We start from the raw sequence: 23,166 nt of genomic DNA, 5'->3' as shown, positions 1-23,166 counted from the left end.
AAATAGGCCTAATTAGCTTTGTTTGAAGGTCGTGAGTTTTAAATACATATTGGAGCGACCAAAGGTATTAGGAAAGGTAAAGAAGGATATGGAGGGAATCTAAAACATAAGTAGAAGCCAAGGAAGGGTGAGAGAAAGATCCTAATCAAGGGTTAGGGTTCTAAGGGGAAAGAAGGGCTAGTAGGATTGGTGCCTTGATAAGGAGATCAAGCCTACACCAACCCAATTACACCTAGGAGGCAAGTTGGGGTAAGAGTCTTGGAGACTAAGATTGGTGGGAAGATTAAGAAAGCAAGGACCCTTGGATGGTTCCAGGATTATATCCTTAATTAGGAGTGGTTAAGCATTGGAGCCCTAGACCCTCTGCATCAGTCTCCCCTTGGATCTTAAGCCCCCTGATTCCTTTTGGGAGGGTATGGTGTAGAAGCTACACAAGAAACTAGTTGGTTGAAAAGGAAATATGATTAGTCAAGCTAGGAAAGTGACTCAAGTCATCCCTTCAAATTATTCCTACCTATGTTCTAAGACTTTTTAAAATTCCAATCAAATATGTGGAGGCTATTGAAAAGATTCAAAGGATTTTTTTATAGACTGGTACTAAAGAAAGAAAAAGGATGGCTCTTATTGCCTAGGATAATATATGTAAGCCAAAAAGTGAAGGGGGATTTAGAATAAGGACTATTAGAAGTATGAATAAGGCTCTTCTTGCTAATAAGGGGTGGAGAGTGTATCAAGTTAACAAGGAATGGAGTTCTATACCTTCATCATGCTCCTTCTTTGTTAGATTTCCTAAACTACCCAGTGGTTGCCAATTCTTTGGCCAATTGGAGTGTGGGTGAAGGGGCTAAAAAAAATCTTCAAAGAGGATGTAGATGGAAAGTGGGTGATGGTAGAAAGGTGAGATTCTATGAGGATGTGTGGATTATGGATTATCCTTTTCTAAATATATATAATGATCTTTCAATCATTGAAAGATGTGAGAAGAGCTTTGGATTCTTTTTTTTTAACTATTGGAGAAATGATGGATGGGTGAACCTTGTTGAGATCAACCCCAATCTTAAAACTATCCAAATCTCTCTCAACTCTATCTATCTTAACCTAGATCGAGAGGACTCTATGGTGTGGAGTATTGATTCGAGTGGGAGTTATAAGGTGGCCTCCATTTTTAGGGTCATTTTGAATGAGAATCAACCCCCTTGGGGCCAAAGCTTGGATGAAGGGGATTATGCCTAAGATTGGAATCTTCTACTAGTTTGCTCTTCAGAATAAAATCTTGACTATTGACAATCTTCATAAAAGGGGATTTTGTTTTGTTAATAGATGCATATTGTGTAAGAAGGGTGTTGAAGACTGCAATCATCTCTTCATTCATTGCAACTATAGCCATGAAGTCTAGAACATCATCCTTGAGTACTCAAAAATTTATTAGGTTTAGCCTCAGAACCTTATAGAGTATTTTTAAAGATGGAAATATCCCGTTAGTTGCCATATTACTCAGTCTCTATGGAATTTAACTCTCCCCCATCTTTGTTGGGGTCTTTGGAAAGAAAGAAATAATAAGATATTTAGAGATAAAGAGTGTCTTGCTTGGGTGGTAGGCCACAAAGTCTTAAAGGCTATAAAAGAGAATTTGTTTATCTCAAAATGGAAATAAGAGGAATTTTAACATCTCTGATCCTATTACAAATAAAGTTATTAAGGCCAATTCTAGTAGAGAGGGAGTTATCTGGAAATCTTCTCTAGTGGGATAGCTTAAAGCTAATTTTGATAGTTCTGCCAAAGGGAACCCAGGGAGAGTTGGGTGTGGCGGGGTGCTAAGGGATCATAATTGTAGGGTGATTGATGATGTGGTCATTCCTATTGGTGTTTCTACTAGTCATACGGCTAAGGTGTCAACAACTTTATTTATTGTCAGGAAGGTAATGGAAACTAGTTATCAGAAGCTATTGTTGGAAAGGGATTCTTTAAACATTAATGTGTTGAATAATAATTAAAATATAGAAGTGATAATGGGGGAAATTAAGAAACTCCTTAATAATTTTGATAATATTCTTATTTTCCAAAATTATCGTGAAGGAAATAGGGTTACTAATTGGATTTCCAACAAACCTGTTAGTACAGACATGTTATTGACATGGGCAAATGACCTATGCAATGAAGTTGATTTAAAGGCTCTTATTTATTTTGATGTGACAAATGCAGTGGAAGAAAGGATTCATTAATTATTATTTTTTAAATGAATGTCTTAATGGCATTAATAATAGGATTATGAGTTTTTTAAGGGAGCACTTTCTCATAATTGCCCTCTTTTCTTGGCATGTATCTTGGGTATTTTTGGAAAGATTTTTTTTTTTTGTGAAGTATGTTTTTCTAGCAGAGGTCCCTTTCTTCTTTTGTGGAAAAATATGGATGGCAAGCCGAGGAAGCAGGAACCTGTGAACTGCAAACACTGGAAGGAGAAGGTTGTGCTATGAAAAATTCTTCATAAAGGTAAGGTTACTGTTTAGCTTGAGAAATTGCATGGCTTTAAACCTCATATCACTGAGTAGTTCTTTAAGAATTGGTTGAGGGAGAAAGTGTGTTTGCATGGGGTAATTATTTCACTGCCTGAGGAGCTCATAGCTAAACTAAAATTGTTGGGTTTCTAGTGGAAGGAATTAAATTTAGAAAAGAGACAATTTTTTTGAATGTTGCTCTTATGAAATTTCCAAAAACCCATGAAGAAGAAAATAAAATGGTGAAGGAGGGGGATTTCTTTGATCTTAACCAAATTAAGGAAATTTGGCAAGATGTGTTAACTTGCATTTATGAATACTTCATTTTGGATGCACAGTCAAAACATTTTCATAATTTCTACTTCATGTTTTTTGAATCATTTTAGACATAAGGATAGGGTTTCTTTTCCCTTTTATCTGAAGCATTCCCTATTAAATAGCCTTAAGACTCATAGAAAAAAAGGGAGTAGACCCATTCTTCATGAAGGACTAATTCTATTAATTGAAGAATATTGTAAGGATAATGTTGTGTAGTCATCTCCTTTGGTGGGGAACAAAAATAAAACTTCATAGAAGGGAACTCTGAATAATACCAGTGCTAAAAAAATAAAGATTCATAATGTGAAGATTAAGGGGATAAGTAAAGAGGGTATGGAAACTGAGTCAAACAATGACTTAGAAGGTGATGAGGATTCTGTGAAGAAGAAGAAAATTAAGAAGAGTAAGAAGGAAGGTAGTGTTAAGATAAGCAAGATGGATGTCAAACTTGAAGAAGCCTTAGAGGATGACAAGGTTCTTCAGAGAAAGGGAAGGATGATGATAAGAAGAGGGAGATAGAGAATGGGGATTATAGTTCAAATAATGAAGGGTATTCTAGTAATAGGGATGATCCCTTCATGAAATTTGGTGTCATAGGAAGTAATGTGGGTTATAAGTCGGGGATAAAGGAACAAACTATGTCTTTGAACCCCTCTATGGATAAAGACAACAATGTAAATGAGAACCTATCAACCCTTGAAGCTGGACATGAGAAGGAGCTTCCTATGGTTACCATATTTGACAAAAAAGATATGAATTCTTCTACTATTACTCTTGACATAAAAAATAATAATGCAAATGAGAAGGTTGAAGATAAGAAACAAATCCTAGATGGAGAGAGAAAGTTAGTGCCCAATAAAGCCCAAGAGGACATTGACTATCCCAAGGACAATATTGTTGCTAGGGATAATGAGGAGGTGAAAACTAGTGGGAAAATTTTGCTCCTTCACAAAGACAAACTAAAGGCGGATGCCTTTCTTTAGGTTGATTCTTGACTTTATAATGAGATCATCTCCCTAAAGAAAAATGTAAGGGATTTTTAGGACAACTTGGAAAATGAAAAAACCAAAAGAATTGACCTAAAAATTAAAGTTGGGAATATCCTAGACAAACTCATGGCCTATAAAGAGGATTGGGGCAATTGGTTAAGGAAAATGGACAAAAAATGGACATGGTTACCTCTAGTTTGTGTGTGATGGTAATGAGTAAATCATTTCCCCTATGGCTACCCAACTAATTGGTGGCCCTGGTAAGAGGACAAGGAAAAGCATGAAAAGTTCTATTGAAGCTACTCCCAATTCAATTATAGAAGACCTCCTTCTGGAGGTTGTTAATATTGGTAAAGAATTGGCTAAGGCTACAAAGGAGCTGATGTAAGTTTCATCAATTTGTTGTGCATGTTTTGGTTGTTGGTTGGGGTTGCTAGTTTTGGCTCTTTCTACTAGATGTTTTTCAATTTTATTTTCCATCTTTCTTTTTTTGTATATTTGACTATTTAGGTTTTAGATCCTTATAAAACCTATTTTTTGGCTTAATTCCATACCTGTAGGTTCCAGATCCTTGTAAAACCTAGTAGGAATTTTATTTCGTTTATCTTATTTATTGGGTTTTTGTTTGGGGTTTCAGGTCCCCCAAACTTGTTTTTACCGTAATCCAAAAATATTGAACATTGTTAAATCCGTCAAAATAATGAGTCAAACTAGGACTTTTGGGTAAAAATTTAAGGTTTCTTGAACTTTCAAATTCTTTTGTCACCTGCAATCTTTAGAAATATCACATGATACACAATTTAACTATCTGTTAGTTATAAGGTCCATCGCCTGATTTATTGTGATTTATCTCCCAAGTTCACTAGTCTTATCATTTCTAGGAATTTCATCACACAAATTTTAGAGATCTATCATTTCATTGTCTTTATATCACCTAATTTACATAATTCCATCATATTACTGTTATTTTGAGTCTCTCGCACTTGAAATGTCCTCTTAGTTGGTTAGGGTTCCTTATAATTGGTCTTTTTGATTTTTTATCTATATTAGTGGGGTAGAGGTTGTCTTTAGCTAAAAAGATAAATTGGATTGCTTTACTGCACACCTAGCTAGTAATTATTCACCTATCCATCTTTCTTATCATTTCTTTTATTGCTCCTTTTTATCTCATCTCTTTGCTTGCCTCTCAAGTGTCGTGCATAGGGCATATCAAGCCTATAGCCTAGGCCTATTGTGATAAGTTGTCTTTTCTCTTTTTACAACATCGCTTTGGACAAGTGGACTTTTTCTTAATTAGGAACTCAAGTATATTCTAATCATCCTATTGGCTTCTTACATATTCTTTTATGTTGGTTAAAACTAGATATCATATTTGCCAAGGAAAGTGACATGAGACTATCTTTGACACATCACCTAAAAGAGATTTATAATTTTGGGGTTTTAATCCCTTTGTTACCACCTAATCATCTCCTTCTTCACTTAGGTTTGAAAACAATATCTCTTTGCTTACATCTAGTGAGGAGCATTACAAGAGGATATGAACTTTTAGCTAGGATGGTAGATGAACAATTAAAACACATAGAATGAGAGAAACAAACTTATTTAGAGGAATATACATGAAATTTGGCTTGTGGCTTTAATAAGAAACCTTCTAAACATGGTTCACTTTCACCTCCAAGGTCAAAACATAATATATATGCTCACATGGTTCCCAACATGATGATTTTGATAAAAATTCATCAAGGAAGAATTCCTATAATTTAAAAAAGACAAACATTTCCAAAAGCTCATGAAAGAAACCTTGGACCAAGAGAAGGCAAATACTTAATGCACTTGGCCTCCCAAGGAATAAAATTGCCACACAATTTCAACATTGAGAACTTGATTCAAAAGGAGGAACATCACCTTTAGAAGTTATGATAAAATAATTGGAAGAGGTAAGGAAGGAAATGTCACACATAAAAATGGAACAATAGAAACCTAAGACATCCTTTTTTTTGAATCTATATTCTCATTTCCTTTTGACAAGGACTTATACATGCCTCTCTTTCCTTGAAAAGATCCAAGTATGATGGTAGTGGAGTTCCTCATGACCATAAAGAGAGTTTTGTAAACTAAGTGTGGAATTTTCACATGAACCCACTTATCTTATGAGTCTGTTTCCTATGATTCTTGGTGAGAAGGCTAAGGAATAGTTCACCAAACTCTCTCCTCCACTTAAGTCATTTGACTAACTAGTACAAAGATTTATCCAACACTATTTCTACAAAATCGAACATGCAGTTACTATGTTATACTTATGCAACATCAAAAGACCCCAAAGCCCTTTTCATGATATATAAAGAAAATTCCTAAAGATGAAAGGATTAATATCTTTGTCAATAACCTTGTGCCTAAGTTATACTATGATCTTAGGGAACAACTTTTTTCCACATTTGATATGATGATAGAAAGTGTCTTATGAATTGAGGACATTCTAGTTAAGAATAGTGAGCTCACTTTGAACAAAGACAAGTATAACAACAACAATCACAATGGAAAGGACAAATATAAATCATAATCTTGGACTAAGAATAAGCATGTGGTAAATGATGGTGTGGTGGATGCACCCAACTAAAGGAGCCTATCTTTAATTTGACAAGTGGTATTCAAGATACAAAAATAACAAGAGGCTTCCAATTTTAATGATTCAAACAAGCCTAAAGACTCTGATAGGGATAACCATCATGGATATCCAAACATAAACACACTCCTACACCCCTAAGAGATTATATTGAGCTGGTATTGGAGACTTTATTATTCAACAAAATCATTACACTACTAGATAAATCAAGACCCTGTGAACTTGAAGTTAAGCCTAAGTGGTAGAATTACAAACACTAATAAAACTACCATAGAAACCAGGGTCATAAAACTAAAAATTGCATGAAAATCAAACAAATTATTCAAGATCTCATTGATGATAAGAAAGTTGAGGTGGACAAACACATGACTTATATCTCATATGATGATAGAATGTGCCTTATGAATTGGGGGCATTTTAGTTAAGAAGAATGAGCTCACTTTGAACAAATACAAGTGTAACAACAACAATCTGATGTAGGAGCATCCTAGGGAAGTTGACAATCCTACATGTTGGAGTTGTTTTGACCTTGGAGTTGGAGAATTTGGTTGTAGGAGGGTTGATGCTCAGTTGCTATTGAGCAATTCTTGGTTGTAATGTTGGCTGAGGGGCTCGATCTTTGAAGGAGCTTAGCAAAAGCTATTGCTTAGCTATGCCTGGCATGCTCGACCCCTGAAGAAACTTGATCATTGAAGGTACTCAACACCCAAAGGAGCTCAACAGTGCTTAGTTGAAGGTTTTGTTAATGGTTGACATTATAGATTTCTGAATGGTGTTTCTATAGATTGGATTGACCAACTTGGTAAATTTAATGCATGTAGTATGTGATCGTGATGTGGATCAATCTAGAGATATGTGTGGACTTATTTGGGCCTTGGATTTTATTCCTAGGTGCATTTAATGGGTGTTGTAAGCCGACTAAGACATTTTATATGTAATATTTGTTGTAGGCTGACTAAGGCATTTTGTATTTAATATATGTTGCAAACTAACTTGTGGCTCAAATATGTAATTACTATAAGGGTTTACTAAATTTCTAACTTGCTAGGCCAACTTGTAGATTAGTTGGTATAACTTGGGGGTCTTGTGGAATCTTGAATCATTATTCATTTAGCATGGAGAAGATGGAGTAGCCAAGAGGGAGTGAAGTTTAGCAATTTTAGTAGCTAAGTGTAGCTTAGAGAACAAGAAGGTTTCTTGGTGGCTTATGGGCACAAGTTTAGATTCTTCTTGGGGTTTTCTACTAAATTATGGATCTAGAGTAGGTAGGAGTTGGATATTACAAGATTTTGTAGAATTATTGTTGTAATTTCTTTTTATTTGGTTGTAACCCAAAAGGTGATACAATTGGGCATGTTGGATGAAAATATTATATGAGAATTAGAATTGTTGTGGATCTAAATATTTGGGTTATTGTTTATATTCCACTATGTGGTTATTGCTTGGGACTAGGACATCTTCATTTGGGATTCTCCTACGTTGCACTACATCAAGTGGTATTAGAGTGAAGGTTAGATTTGGTTGATCTTATGGATTTGTTGCTTTAGGTTTGTGGAGATCTTCAAAGATGCCTCTAAGAAAGATTAGACCCTAGGGTGATTAAGATCTTTGCGATGTTGTGGAAATAAGGATCTTAGAGAAGGTTAAAATAGATTTCAGATATGATATGGAGTTTATGAAGAATGAGATCATGAGAGATATAGGTCATGTATCTAGGAATGTGGGTACTAAAGATAGTTATGAGGAAGCCATTGAAGACTTCAAGGTTATTGAATTGAGTGGTGAAGATAGAACTAATCATGTGGAGAGATCTATGGAAGATAGAGTTGGTCGACCGAATAAATCTAGATCTCAATTGAAGTTGAAGCATAAGATGGATGTTTCTAATTTCTTAGGTACTTTGAATCCTGGAGACCTAATTTATTGGATTGGTGAATTGGAAGACTACTTTGAGTTAGAAGATATTAGTGATCAACTTAGAGTGAGGTTGACACAAACTAAGTATAAAGGACATGTTGCTCTTTGGTGGAAATAATTACAAAGAGATAGAGGTGGGTGAACTGAAGATCACTTGTTGGAGGTTGATGGCAACTAAGTTGAAGGCTAAGTTCATTCCTAATGATTATGAACTTGAGTTGTTTAAGAGATTACAAAATCTGAAGCAAAAGGATATGTGTGTGAAGGATTACAGCAAGGAGTTTTGCAACTTGACTATTCAGTTTAGACATAGAGAACTACCTAAGGAGAAGGTGGCTCGATACATTAATGGTTTGAGATTCAATATTTAGGACTAGATTGGTATGTTGGAGATTGATTTAGTTGAAGATGTTTATCATTATGCTCTGATGATAGAAGATAAGTTGAAGAGGAGAAATCAAGGTAGTTGTCATGGAAAGGAGAAGAAAGATCACTTGACAAAGGATAAACCAAGTATAGAAGGTGAACCAAAACCTATTGAGTAGAGGAAGAGGACGGGTAAGGTCGTCTTTAAAGGTAATTGTTTTCCATTGTGGTGAAGGACATAGAGCTGTGAATGTTCCTAGTATGCTAATGATAAAAGAGTTGTTATTGTAAATGAGGATGAAGACTCAATAAATGAACCTAAGAGGGAAAGAGAGAACTTGTTGGCTTAGTGAGTACCATTTGGTAAAAGGGTATTGGAACCTTGTCAAAGGAGTAATCTGTTCAGGACTCATTGTAAGTCTACTAGTAAAATCTACAATACGATTGTGGATGGTGGTAGTACTAATAACCTTGTTGCCGAGGAGATGGTTCATAATCTTAGTTTGAAGAGAGTGATACATTATTTTATTTATAGGATTAGTTAGTTACAATATGAATATGCTTTGGAAGTGAGGGAGTAATGTCATGTTGATTTTTAGATTGGGCAATATAACAATCAAGTGTTGTGTGATATTGTGGACATGAGTAGTTGTCACATATTGCTTGGTATACCTTGGAAATATGATTGCAAATTTGTCCATGATTGTGTCGAGAATGCATTTACAATTGAGAAAGGTGGTTAGAATTCTTCACTGATACCTTTGTAGAATGAAGAACTTGGTAAGAGGAACATGAGCATTGGGAGCCGAGTTGAGTTGAAGGATTCTGAGAGGGTTAGAGATTAGTGTGGAAAATAGACTTGTGCTACATTAAGAAAGGACGTGCAAAAGCAGAGCAACCTTGTGACAGTTTCTAGAAAGGATTGGAATAAGTGGAATAAAAGGAAGAGTGTGTAAGTTGATAACTTGGAGGATATGTATGTGAAGAACCAATTTAGGATTTATGTGCTAAATCCTGTAAGTTGTTCTTCCAGCCTCTAAGAACATATTTTCACACTGGGAGTGTCTAATGTAGGAGCATTCTGAGGAAGTTGGCAATCCTACATGCTAGAGTTATTTTGACTTTGGAGTTGGAGGACTCGGTCGTAGGAGGCTTGATGCTTGGTCACTATTGAGCAGTTCTTGGTTGTAGTGTTGCCTAAGGGGCTCACTCTCTTAGAGATTTTGATGTAAATTGTTGCTTAGCTATGCTTGACATGCTCAACCCCTGAAGAAACTCAATCATTGAAGGTACTCAACACTTGAAGAAGCTTGACAATGCTTGGTGGGGGGTTTTGTTGATGCTTGACAGTGTAGTTTTCCAAATGGTGTTTTTGCATATTCGTTTGGCCAACTTGGTACATTTAATGTATACAACATGTGATCGTGATGTGGATTAATTTGGAGATGTGTGTGGACTTATTTGGGCCTTGGATCTTTATCTTAGGTATATTTAATGAGTGTTGTAAGCCGACTAAGGCATTTTGTATTTAATATCTATTGTAGGATGACTTATGGCTCAAATATGTATTTAATATAAGGGTTTATTCAATTTGTAACTTGCTAGGCTGACTTGTGGCTTAGTTGGGTATAAGTAGGAGGGATTGTGGAGCCTTGAATCATTATTCATTTAGCATAGATAAGATAGAGTACCTAAGAAGGAGTAAATTTTAGCAGAGCTAGTAGCTAAGTGTGGCTTGAAGAACAAGAAGGTTGCTTGGTGGCTTGCAGACATAAGTTTGGATTCTTCTTGGGGTTTTCTACCAGATTGTGAATCTAGATTAGCTAGGAGTTGGATCTTGTGAGATCTATTAGAATTACTATTGTAATTTCTTTGTATATGGCTATAACCCAAAAGACCTTACATTTGGGCATGTTGGAGAAAAATCTTATATGAGAATTGGCATTGTTATGGATCTAAATCTCTGTGTTATTATTTATATACTGTTGTTTGGTTATTGTTGGGGGCTAGGACATCTCCATTGGGGATTCTCCTACCTTGCACTACATCAAAATCACAATGGCAAGGAAATATAAATCAAACCTTGGACTAAAAATAAGAATGTAGAAAATGATGGTGTAGTGGATGTACCCAAACCTAAGGAACCTATCTTTAATTTGACTAGTGGTATTCAAGCTACAAAACAACAAGAGGCTTCAATGATTAAAACAAGTCTAATGACTCTAATAGGGGTAAACCATCATGGGTATTGAAACCTAAACACACTCTTAGACCCCTAAGAGATTCACTTGAGGTAGTATTGATGACTGTACCATTCAACAAAATTAATACAATACCAGCCAAATCAAGACCCTATGAACCTGAAGTTAAGAATAAGGGATAGAATGAAAAACACTATTTCAACTACCATAGGAAAAAGGGTCATAAAACTAAAAATTGTATGAAACTTAAACACCTGATTCAATATTCCATTGATGACAAGAAATTTGATGTGGATGGACACCACCCCTTGAGGATTCTTTGTTCTTGATGTTAAAGCTTCAAGCATATTACACATATTGAGGGTCAAAAGGAGATAGTAAATAAACACAACTAGAACTAGGGGATGAAGTGGATAAGAAAATAACTCATAACATTGGTGTTTTCTTAGATCTTGGCTTGACTAGATAATCTGGGGCCTTATGGATGAACTTACATGAGCTTCACAAGGGGATCTTTGAGAAACCCAATCCTATACTAGATGAGTATTTTCAAATGTACCTAGTTACTAGGCATTTCTTCATCATTGTATTTGAATTTGTTTAAGATGGAAATTAAATCTTATATTGAAGCTAAGAGGATAAACATTCATTGATTTTGACACCCTAACATCCATCTTTTCCCCCTACTTCTAAAGTTTTTGACAAGGTTATACTCTAGGTTAAACTCCTTAACCCCCTATCACATTTTTTTACTCCTAAGTTTTGAGGATATCAAAAAATCTTTTTGTATATTTTTATGGTGGATGAATGATCTTCTAACTTTTTTACATTTGTCTTATACTTGAATTCTTGTGGAGATGGATGCATTTAATGACCTACTTGAAGATATAATGATCAAAACTTCAAAGGGTCACTAGGCGCAACCTTTAGATCATGAAGAGGTTCATTTCAAATGCAAAATATGCTTTCAAATAGGGATATGGCTACCCAATGCACTATTGGTGGGAAGAAGTTTCTCCTCTTCACTATATAATGGAGAACAAGGGAGAGTAACAAAAGAGTTATACTCAAGTTGCAAACAAGGAATGATTGTCACAATCATCCGAGGCACTAAACTAGGTAGCGCAAACATTTTTAAAAAATAGTACTTATAATGTTAACGATGGTTTTGAAAAGGATTGTAATCATAAAAATGGAGTGGATACATTAGAGAGAGAGAGAGAGAGAGAGAGAGAGAGAGAGAGAGAGAGAGAGAGAGAGAGAGAGAGAGGTGCAACTCAAAGAGGATAATTATTACTCCAAATAGATAGAGACGACGATGGTGAAGGAAGACAAGAGAGAAAGAGAGAAAATGTGTAGAGACATAAACATTTTATAAAATATAAATACACAAATCTATATAAATATATGTGTATATGACTATCAATATGCATGTCTAAACATATTTCTAGTAAAGTCCAAGTTTACAAGCATATACTTTTATATCTTCATTACTCTATACAACTTAAAATGTGTAAGAATTTTCCTTAGGGAAAAATCACCCAAGATCAAGGAACTCAAGCACAAGCACATAATAGACTAAAGTATGATTAGAATAACAATATGATATTCAATTGATGTAATGTCATGTGCATACACACTAGGAGTGCCTGAATATAAAGTCCTCTAGAATGCTTCTAAAATGACTAGGAGTTAGTACACTAATAAGTCTTACAACCAAGCACATGTCCACTAGGAGTGGATTATCCTCCATTAAGCACATGAGTAAGTGCGATGATGAGAGGATAAGCCTACAAAGGTGTAGCATGTAAAATTATGTTGTAGACACCATGTGCTAAAATAAGAGTGCAGACTACTGTGTTGTCTAGATGACAACTTAGTTAATTATGCAAACTCCAATGTTGTAGACACCATGTGCTAAATTAGAGTTGCTTACTCTTGTGTTGTCAACATGACAACTCATAAGAGTATGCAAACTCCTAGGTGTCAAACTAATAAATAATAAAATAATGCATTGACCTAAGTAAACTTAAGTAAAGTGTAATAGGTAAATACTTATTTACACCAACAAAATGATGGTTTTACTTCTAGATAATCCACACCTGTAATGTAAGACTATGAATGGTACTTTTGGTTTTATAATACCTGTATGGGTTATTTTGCACATCAAAATCCATATGGTTTGTTGCTTGGTAAGAGGGTTGGAAAATGACCCTAAGGTTTGCAAGCCCATTTCCCTCCATTTTTGTCCCTTTCCTCCACCATGATTTCTTGACTATGTCATTATATGATTTACAAATAATCAAGAGGGTATGTCTAAAATTACCACCAGAATATCACACACCTTCTCAACTTTTTGACCATATAATTATTTCTAATTTTGGACAATATTAGCATAGTAAACTTCAATTTTCTTTACTAATGTCTTACCAATCCTCACAAACATGTGTCTAACTTTTTACATTTGACTTATGCTAAAATTCTTGTCAAGATGGATGTATTTAATGACCTACTTGAAGATATAATGATCAAAACTCCAAAGGGTCACCGGGTACAACCTTTAGATTATTGGGAGATTCCTTTAAAATGTAAAAGATTCTTTAAAATAGGGCATATGGTTGTCCAATGTGCTAAATAGAGGCTGGATAAGACACCCTCTTAGTGGGAGGAACTTTATCCTCTTCACTATACAATGGAGAAGGGGATGACAACAAAAGAGATATATGCAGGTTGCAAACAAGGAATGATTGCCACGACCATCTAGGGCCCAAAATTAGGTAGTACAACCAAAAAAAAATAGTACTATATTAGTAAGGATGGTTGTGAAAGGCTTTAGAATCATTAAAAATGGAGTTGTTGTTGTTGTTGTGTGTGTGTGTGTGTGTGAGAGAGAGAGAGAGAGAGAGAGAGAGAGAGAGAGAGAGAGAGAGAGCTACATGGTCTCAAAACAAAGGGGATGATATTCTAGTAGATGATCAAAATCAACAAAGTGTTAAAAAGACAATTGATATGAGGTTGAGTCATTGGGTAAATTTGGAGTTGCACAGAGACACAACAAAGATGGAAGATGGTTGGGAAACTATGAAAGGATTAAAATAAAAGAAAGTGAAAAAATCTTCTGATATGAACCTCTATTCTCAAACTAAGGGAGGAGCAAGCGGTAAATTTACTTTTTATGATTTGTTTATTTTCTCCATAATAAGTTTAAGCAAAAATTGTCAATTTCTACGTTATTAAATAAATCGTTAAATTTTCAAATTTTACTCAAGTGACTCTATGCCAATGCTTCTTTCCCTTTTTCTTCTTGATGTGAATAACTTCTCTAAATTGCCTTTCATCTATCATAAGCATATCTTTATCAAGTTCACTTGATTATTTAGATAGTCATATCATTTTCCTTCATCCTTAGTTCTGTCTAAATTAGACTAAACTTACATACTTCTTTGAAATAAAATAACTCATTAAAGAGACTATGACAAGTAACAAATCTTCATATTTTTTGTTAGCCTAAAAATTTATATTTTTCAAACCATTGATTAACATTTTACCTATTTCCATACATCTTGTCAAAAGAAATAAATAATTTTCAAACATACTTTTCATAACTAATATTTTTTTTATCGGAAACTAACACCTTATATTGATAATCAAAAGAAAGTACATATATAACATCACATTGTGAGAACAAAGGATCTCCCCTAGTTGACCACCTACCCAAAACCCCTCAACTACTACACACATCTTTACATACATCAGATTGATCACAAAAACTATGCACCCAAATCCCATACAAGAACAAGACCTATGACTAGTTGACACCAAGTTCAACGTAGCCTACTCCCTAATGAAGTTGGAAGTGCCATCCTTGTCATGACAACACCACCACAAATCTCAAGCAATGAAACACTCCAACCCTCCCCTACTTGACCACCTACTCAAAACCCCTCAAGCACTACACATATCTTTACATACATCATATTGATAAGAAAAACTATGCACCCAAGCCCGATACAAGAACCAGACCTATGACCAACTGATACCAAGTTCAATGTAACCTACTCCCTAATGAAGTTGGAAATACCATCCTTGCCATGACAACACCACTACAACAATGTCACCATGACCCTCGAGCAATGAAACACTCCAACCCTCCCCTAGTTAACCAGCCCCCCAAAATCCCTGATGGGGACACAACCCAAGCATAGAATGGACACAACAGGAAAGGGAAAATTTTATTAAATGTAAAAATATGCTAGTACACTTAGTGTAGAGAAACCGACTCCAAAACATGCCCTATGGGCTTACAATAACATAAATCTAGAGATAAATTCTTCTCCGAGTACCTTCTCTCAAACTCCACTCCGAACTGCCTTTTACAATGCCAGAAATGTCCTTAAATAGACCCCAAAGGGTTAAGGATTAGGAATACATTATAGAAAGTGCTAGTTGGCATCCACCGACCAAATAGAAGGCTCCAAAAGTCGCGTTAGAAGTCACCACAAAATTAGAAGAATCCAGAAATGATAACCGAACTTTTGGGAGGCATAACTTTTGAACCGTAGCTTCGATTGACGAATCGTTTACATTTTCGAAAAGCTCTCGAAGTGCTCTATAGCCCTATGGGACAGCTTCTCTCGTCCCCCATTTTTGGACCTTGTTCGAGGTCATTTAATGCCCTTAACCTGACTTTGAAGCATTTTTAAGAGGTCTCCAAAAACTGAAAAACTGCGATAACTTTCAAACCGTGGGGCCTTTTGACTTGATTCTTTTTCTAGAATGCTCTAAATTACAATTACATTCATTTGGCCAATTTACACCCTCTAATTTACCAAAATTATGGCTCAATTACATACTCCTATTTTTTTGACATTTACACGTATCCCAAGGTGTTCAAATACTCTAACCTAGAACACTGATAGTAGAACTGTGAGAGTTGGACCCTTTATTTGACCCAAATGGGTATCCAGAAATGAAAACACATGAAACAGAAACTAAGTCTAAGTACATTTTTTTGGGTGACACAAGATTGCCCTTATACCTCTGGATGCTCCTGCATCAATCCCTCGACCACTACACACATATTTATATACATCAAATTGATCACAAAAGCTATGCACCCAAACCCCATACAAGAACCAAGCCTATGACCAGTTGATACCAAGTTCGATGCAACCTACTTCCTATTGAAGTTGGAAACAACATGACAACACCACTACGACCCTTGAGCAATGAAACACTCCAACCCTCCCATTAGAGAAAGCACCCATACCACTCTTTTCAGTATTTGTCACCATATCTTATAAATTTAATAGTCTTCATTTTCTTATTTAAAAAAGATTATAAACATTTCAATTTGGTAATCTTGCTTCTATCTTTTTAGCACTTGCCCGTAGGCTAAGTACTATTATGACAATTTTTGAATCTCATGTGTTAAGTTGTGATTAAAATTTTTGATTTGTACCCTTAAAAGTAATCATTTTTAAATTTTATTATAAAATTAATAAATTGTGTTTAATATAGATGGAAAATTTGTAACTTTATAATTTTTACAAAATATTTTTCTATAATTTGAGTGGATGAATCCATTTCACTCTTATATGGATCAATTTCATATATAAATAAAAACATAATTTTTTGATTAATATAATCATTTTAAGAAATATTATTTTATGTTATTATTATACAAATATTATTATTTTGATACTATAATTTCGAGTAAAATAGTAACATATGATCCAAACACAATAGAAAATATATATATCAATAAGTATATTTATAAATAAAAATAAAATTAAGATTTTAATTAATTATACTTTATAATTAACAATTGATAATTATTTATATAATTATAATAAAAAATTCTTTATTAGTATAATTGTCAAAACAAGCACTGGAGAAAAGTTTATTTTCATATTTAATAGAATGCACTTCACCATGACTTTTTTTTATCAGTAAGATGTGACCTCTCAATAAGAGGCTCACAATTTACCATTGTGTTGTAGGCTTTTGCCTCAATAAATGCACTTCACCATGATTGTTTTTTTTCATCGGTAAGATGTAAGAGGCTCACAATTTACCATTATGTTGTAGGCTCTGGCCACAATAGCATGCACTTCTTGTTGCAATAGAGAAAAGTCTATTTATATATTATTTTTATATTTAATAACATGCACTTCACTATGTATTTATTTTATTTACTGTATTTTTATTTTTATTAAGTATGGAAACAAGTGAACTAGTTATAAATATACATGTGGTAGTGATTATAACTCTTTCAATATCATGCAATTTTTATTTTTAAAAATAGAAACAAGTGAAGGGATTATAAAAAATAGATGTGCTAGTGATGATCAATTCTTCCAATAGCCTGCACTTTTTGTTGCACTAGAGAAAAGTCTATTTATATATTATTTTAATTATTAATAGTATGCACTATATATTTTTTTAGGGATGTAAACAAGTGAACCAGTTATATTTATATAGTTGCATGAGGTATTAGGATAAGGCGGGTTTTGTGGATGGACAAATGGTATTGAAAGGAAAAGGCGCTATAACGAGTAGAATCAGCAGAGGCCAGGAGTGTATAAAAACCGATTCGTATTCAAATTTGGTGATAATTGGAAGTTTTGCGTGGATATCGGGGGGAGTGGGAGAAGCAACTCACTAAGATTGGTAGCAGCAGGGCAGCCGATCACGATCAGAGGATTATTCCGCCTTGCTGTTTTTGGCCGCCTGCAGATCACACTGTGTGCCTGCCACAAATACACTTGAAACGCCGCAAATATACACTTCAAGATTCATTCAACAAGCCCAGAAAGTAGAAATTCTTAGTAATTCTTCTGAGAGAGAAAGAAGGAAGCCCATGGAACAACATCAGGCGGGAGCAGGGGCAGGAAGTGGAGGAGGAGGAGGAGTAGGGGGAATGTATGGAGGGGCAGCGTACCAGCAGGTGATGCAGCAGCAACAGCAGCAATTGCACTCGTTTTGGGGGTTCCAGATGCAGGAGATCGAGCAGGCGGCTGATTTCAAGAACCATCAGCTGCCCTTGGCTCGCATAAAGAAGATCATGAAGGCGGACGAGGATGTGCGTATGATTTCGGCAGAAGCCCCTGTTCTTTTCGCCAAAGCTTGCGAGATGTTCATACTGGAGCTCACCCTGCGGTCATGGATCCACGCTGAGGAGAACAAGCGCCGTACTCTGCAGAAGAACGATATTGCCGCGGCCATTACTCGCACTGACATCTTTGATTTCCTTGTGGACATTGTGCCCCGTGATGACCCTAATGCTAAGGACCCTGAGGCTTTGCCCCTCGCTCCCGATGCGGCCTATTTTTACCCCCATATGACCATGCCCATGCCGCCCGTACCTGGTCAGCAGCCCTCTGTCATGCTTGGCCGCCCTGCCCCTGCTGCAATGCAGATGGACCCCTCGCTTTACATGCAGCCGCCAAGGACCTACGCCATGCCTTCACATCACCTGTGGCAGCAACAGCAGCAGCAGCATCATCAGCATCAGCATCAGCAGCAGCAGATTCTTGATGGACAAGCCTACGGTATGGCCGACGGACAGCCCTACATGCAACAGCAAATGCCGGACGGGCAGTCTTTTGGAACCCCGCCCCCTACTTCTGATTGAAAAGCTATGGAGCCTTATAGAGGTTCAAATTTACCCTGTTTTGTAATCCTTGCTCTTAATTTCTCGCTTCCTTAGAACATATTTGGACTTGGTTCCTAATTACCATCTATATGATACATATATTTTTCAATTCCATCGCCTTTATCTTTCCGTAATTGTGCCCTTTGACGCTCTCTTCCCGTTTTTTCTCCTTCCGATCATCTTTCTTGCAAGGCAAGAATGTTTTGGCATAAAAGAAAACAACCTGGGTATCTAAATGACAGATAGCATAGCGGCTGTTTAAGTTTTTACGGATGTACTCAATTTTGTAATCGCTGCTAGTATCTTCTGATTGTTGTCGCTAGTCGTTTTTTTCTGAGAGTGGGAATGCTTTGGCCGGAAATTGAACAGCCTGGGTATTGGAAGTAACAAAAAACACACTGGCTGTTTAAGTTTTACTAATGCTTTGAGAGGAATCTTTCTTTGTATGTTGGTAGTTGAAAACGAAAAATTATATATTCGAATTAAGGTTTTTTAACTTTCTGTTACATGGATGGGTGTTTCTACTACTGACAGACTTGAAGCTTGCGATTTCTCTTCTAATGTTTGTCTCTCCAGTTTTCTGTTTTAGGACAGATAGCTTTGTGTGTTACATTACATTAGTTGGCAAGTCTTTAAGAAATTTAAACATCTTAGTGCTCAAAATACACGGTACTTATAATTTTACAGAATTTCTTTCAATTTTATTGAAGATTTTGCCTTTCAGATGCACTATAAATGGATATTGTATTCTTTCCAATGAGGGCATTTGTAGATAACAGGGTATTATATTCATTCCAATGAGTTGCATTTGTGCATTCTAAGATTTGTTTCCGTGTAACAAACTCTCAACTAGATTGTGTTATGTGGGTGTTTCAATGGGCATCTAATATCCTAAAACCTGTCTGTTTGAACGAAAAAAAAAACTAGTAACCTAATTCAACCAAGTTAATTATGACATATTTAGTTTCTTAATTTTTTCTAGTATAATGTATTAAACATAACTTATACATTGTATTGCAATGACACAAATTCCTAATATTTCCAGGCTCTCCTTATTATATTGATGTAATGAGACTCAGAGAGAATAGTTTTGGCACGTGATCTGAGGTTTAGCCACAATTTAGACTCGGAAAGAATAGTTTTCACATGTGGACTGGGACCTGTCCGCAATTTTACATACTCACAATTAATAGTGGGAACGGCCACAGCAATTTCTTAGTGAGATGCAGTCTCGTCAACTCTCGACCAAGAGCAGGGATACTTGCAGTGACCAAGGATCATGCAAGTGTGGATAGAGACACACATGAAACATTGTAATTCATCAATAGTTCTTTTATCATAATACTGGAGTACATAATATGCTTTGCTTGTATACTACAATTAAGGAAAATCCTCACAGAGTAATATTACCAATGATAATCATATGTATAGGATTGTTATATTATCATTCTGGAAGAGTGAAAGGTTATAAACTTATATCAAGCGAAGATAAAGGCAAAATGGTAAAAAATAACTGATTTATTAGGGATATCACCAGTGTAGAAGACCTGATACGGCTAGTAGTAGAATTACTTTATCATAAGAGCAGAATGGTAGCTTATATTGTAGCTGCACAAAATGGGAAGTGTACACTCACAGAAAAAGTATGAACGAGAATCACTGAAAAATATGGAAGGGAAAAAAAGAAGAAGTATGAACGAGAATCACTGAAAAAATATGGAAGGGAAAAAAAAGAAGACCCACATGATAGGGGTGAAAAAGAGAGCAGTGCATTGGATATCAAAATGAACCAATGTGAGGGGTAAATCTCCCAAGGTTTTACAAAGGGATAAAAAAAGAAATTGGGTTTGGAGGAGAATAACGAAATGACTTGTTGAAGGGAGGGCAACTGGATGATCTGGAAATCTAGGGTGGCTTCTTAGCAACTGAGGAATTGCTATTCTTACATTTTTGACTGCAACCAAATGGTTTTATGGATATCTAGATTCTTTGAAATTCTCTTGCAACTGAAAAAGACACGATAATAATTTCTTTGCGATTTGTAGAAAGGTTTTGCAACCATGCATTTGAGGGTCCGAGCAGGTATGAGTGTGTGTGCAATTGGTAGACTTAAGGGTATTGGCCTCATGCTTTTATAGGTGATTGGATACCAAATCTCAATTCAAGATTGCCCATGGAGGTCTCAGTGAGGAAGTGAACTCTGTAATTAACATTTGGAGATAGGGGGCTGAGGCTATTCAACACTAGTTTTTCTTTCTAAAACTCTGTAATTAACATTTGGAGATAGTGGCCTGAGGCTATTTGACACTAGTTTTTCTTTCTTCCCACCATATGATAGCTTCCTATGCTGTCTTGTAGTTATACTTTTTTTTTCTAAAGCAACTAGATTGGAGTTCTTCTAAAGCAACTCGAATTAGCCTTCTACTGATTGGAGTTCTTTGTATTCACTTTTCAAGTTCTAGGATTGGAATATGTATCTTAACTTTGAATTCGATTGTTACCATGGCTAAGTTTTCCTTGTTCTATTTGATACTGTTCTGTGTGGTGTGTTTGTAGTTTTTACTTTTGCAGTTTTATACCCATCACTGGTTCAACTAATGCAAAATATGCATGTTCTTTGATTCATTTACAAGTGGAGATGAGTATAAGGTAGGGGAAACAGCCTGAAAGCATGGACTTTGGAGGAGTTAAGATTCTTAAGAAGCTTTTTATAGTAAAGAAGAATTTGACAAATTGGAAGAGGGTGGTGCTAACATATCTCAATCATTGGGAAATCTTGACAAAATGGAAAATTTATGGAGGTGTTATTTAGGAAGTCAGGGCTATTCATGGAGATGCCAATAGTTGAAGACTTTAAGAATGGAATACAAAAGGAGCAGCCTCCTTCCTCTTAAGCCAAGGTTGACATCTCTCTAAATGAGAGCGAGAGTAATGTTGAAAAAAATGTTTATGGACTTGCTCAATTGGAAGAATCTTCAATTTATATCCTCTTAATGGTCATGAATATATTTTGCAACAACATTGAAGCTAGGACCTTATGCTCAAACTTGGTTAGATTTTGGTGCATTCCTTGAATATGACGAAGTTACCATCAATAAGAATATGGGTTCATTTTAAGGCTTTGTTTGGGAAATAGTTATTCCTTATTTGCCATGAGAGGATACATACATTGGTTGACAATACCTAAAGATGTTGAAGTGTGTAGGTTGGAATAAGCTAGCTTTGCAAGATGGTTGTCCGAATGGATAGAGATGTTATGGATCATAATTTATTTACAAAGAACATACATAGACGACATTGTCACTTAGGAAGCCAATTTTGAAGACTAAACTGAAGGACATTAACAAGGCTTGTCCTAAAGTCAATTATCTTGTGTTGGACTAGAAAAAGGGTCTTTCTCTCTCTTGCTAAATCACCTTAAAACAACTAGGTGTGACTTCAAAGCCTTAAGAAAAAAAAGAAAAGGAAAGTATGATGACATTCCCACTTTCTTTGGGAAGTAAAAGACATTATGGGTAGTGTGATGTTGATGGTGATATAGATTAAGCATTTTGAAACTATACTTGAAGTTGCATTTTTGGAGAAACAAGACAAGTGAGAATGCATGTGATTTCAAGGTGGATGAGAGGGTTGTTTGTTCTCTAGTCTACAAAGGGTTATTTATGAATAATAATGATGCTCTTGACAATAATGAAATAATCAAGATATTTCATGAACTAGTGAGTCCAACAATGTGCACTTGTTGATTTGTACTTACATGCAAATATGGTTTCTAAGGAGTTGCTAGATAATTTTGGTTTCGAGGTACATAATTACAACAACCATTATTTTTTGGGATGGGTGAAAAAATAGTTGAGATAGGGGTAACAAAACAATGAATGGTTAAATTTTGCTATCGATAAGCATTGTGAATGTTGTTCCTCTTGATTTGCATAGTGTAGTTAATGGCAATGGTTACATGTATGAAGATACAATATTCCTAGGAGAGCCAATCAATGTAGATTGGTTAGCCTCATGGTGTAGACCGGTTGGTTAGGTCGTTAGATAGGCAGCTGATCGACGTAGGTTCAAACCTTGTTTGGTACCCAAGCTAGTTTATCTTGTTGAACACATGGTGGGCTCCATATTAGATATTTCGCTACTTAGTGGGACTAGTCTTGCCTCAGCTTGCCCCAAGCTGATGACCCCAACTTGGCAGTAAGATCAATGTGAGGTAGGTTAGGTGTTGGGGCATATCACAAGGATACCCATTGAAAGAACCATGAACAAAAACAAAATTATGTTGGTCAAGGAGTTTGCCAATCAAGATAGGTTGGTGAAGGAAGTCATGCAATCATGCCTTGAACTCATACAAAGGTATATCCAAACTTTTAATGTTTAGTGCTTCAAAATCATAAATTAGAAAATTATAGTGGGAAGTTTTCTTTACTTGATGAGGATCTCATTCATGCAATTCCTTGCTTATGTTATCTACTAATGAAGAGTACAAAATGGATGGAATATGTGTTACAATAGTTCAATGTGTTTGAAGAACCAAAGTGGTTGCATCCTAAAATAGGCACAAAATATGAGATAGTTGCTATTTGATATTGCTCTTCTC

General features: G+C 35.6%; 1 pseudogene across 1 annotated transcript; it reads left to right on the top strand.

The window, feature by feature from the left end:
• Nucleotides 1-17,362: 17,362 nt before the first annotated feature.
• On the top strand, nt 17,363-19,062 carry LOC149534759 (nuclear transcription factor Y subunit C-3 pseudogene; annotated as a pseudogene). The gene has a single exon (XR_016357064.1). The product of XR_016357064.1 is annotated as a nuclear transcription factor Y subunit C-3 pseudogene (transcript).
• The last annotated feature ends 4,104 nt before the right edge of the window (nt 19,063-23,166 follow it).

This window comes from Cupressus sempervirens, chromosome 10 (genome assembly GCF_028749045.1).
Source record: "Cupressus sempervirens isolate cs-2001-9-10 chromosome 10, ASM2874904v1, whole genome shotgun sequence".
NCBI lineage: Eukaryota > Viridiplantae > Streptophyta > Pinopsida > Cupressales > Cupressaceae > Cupressus > Cupressus sempervirens.
Note: the sequence above shows the minus strand (reverse complement) of the source record. Positions and strands in the feature narration are given on the sequence as shown.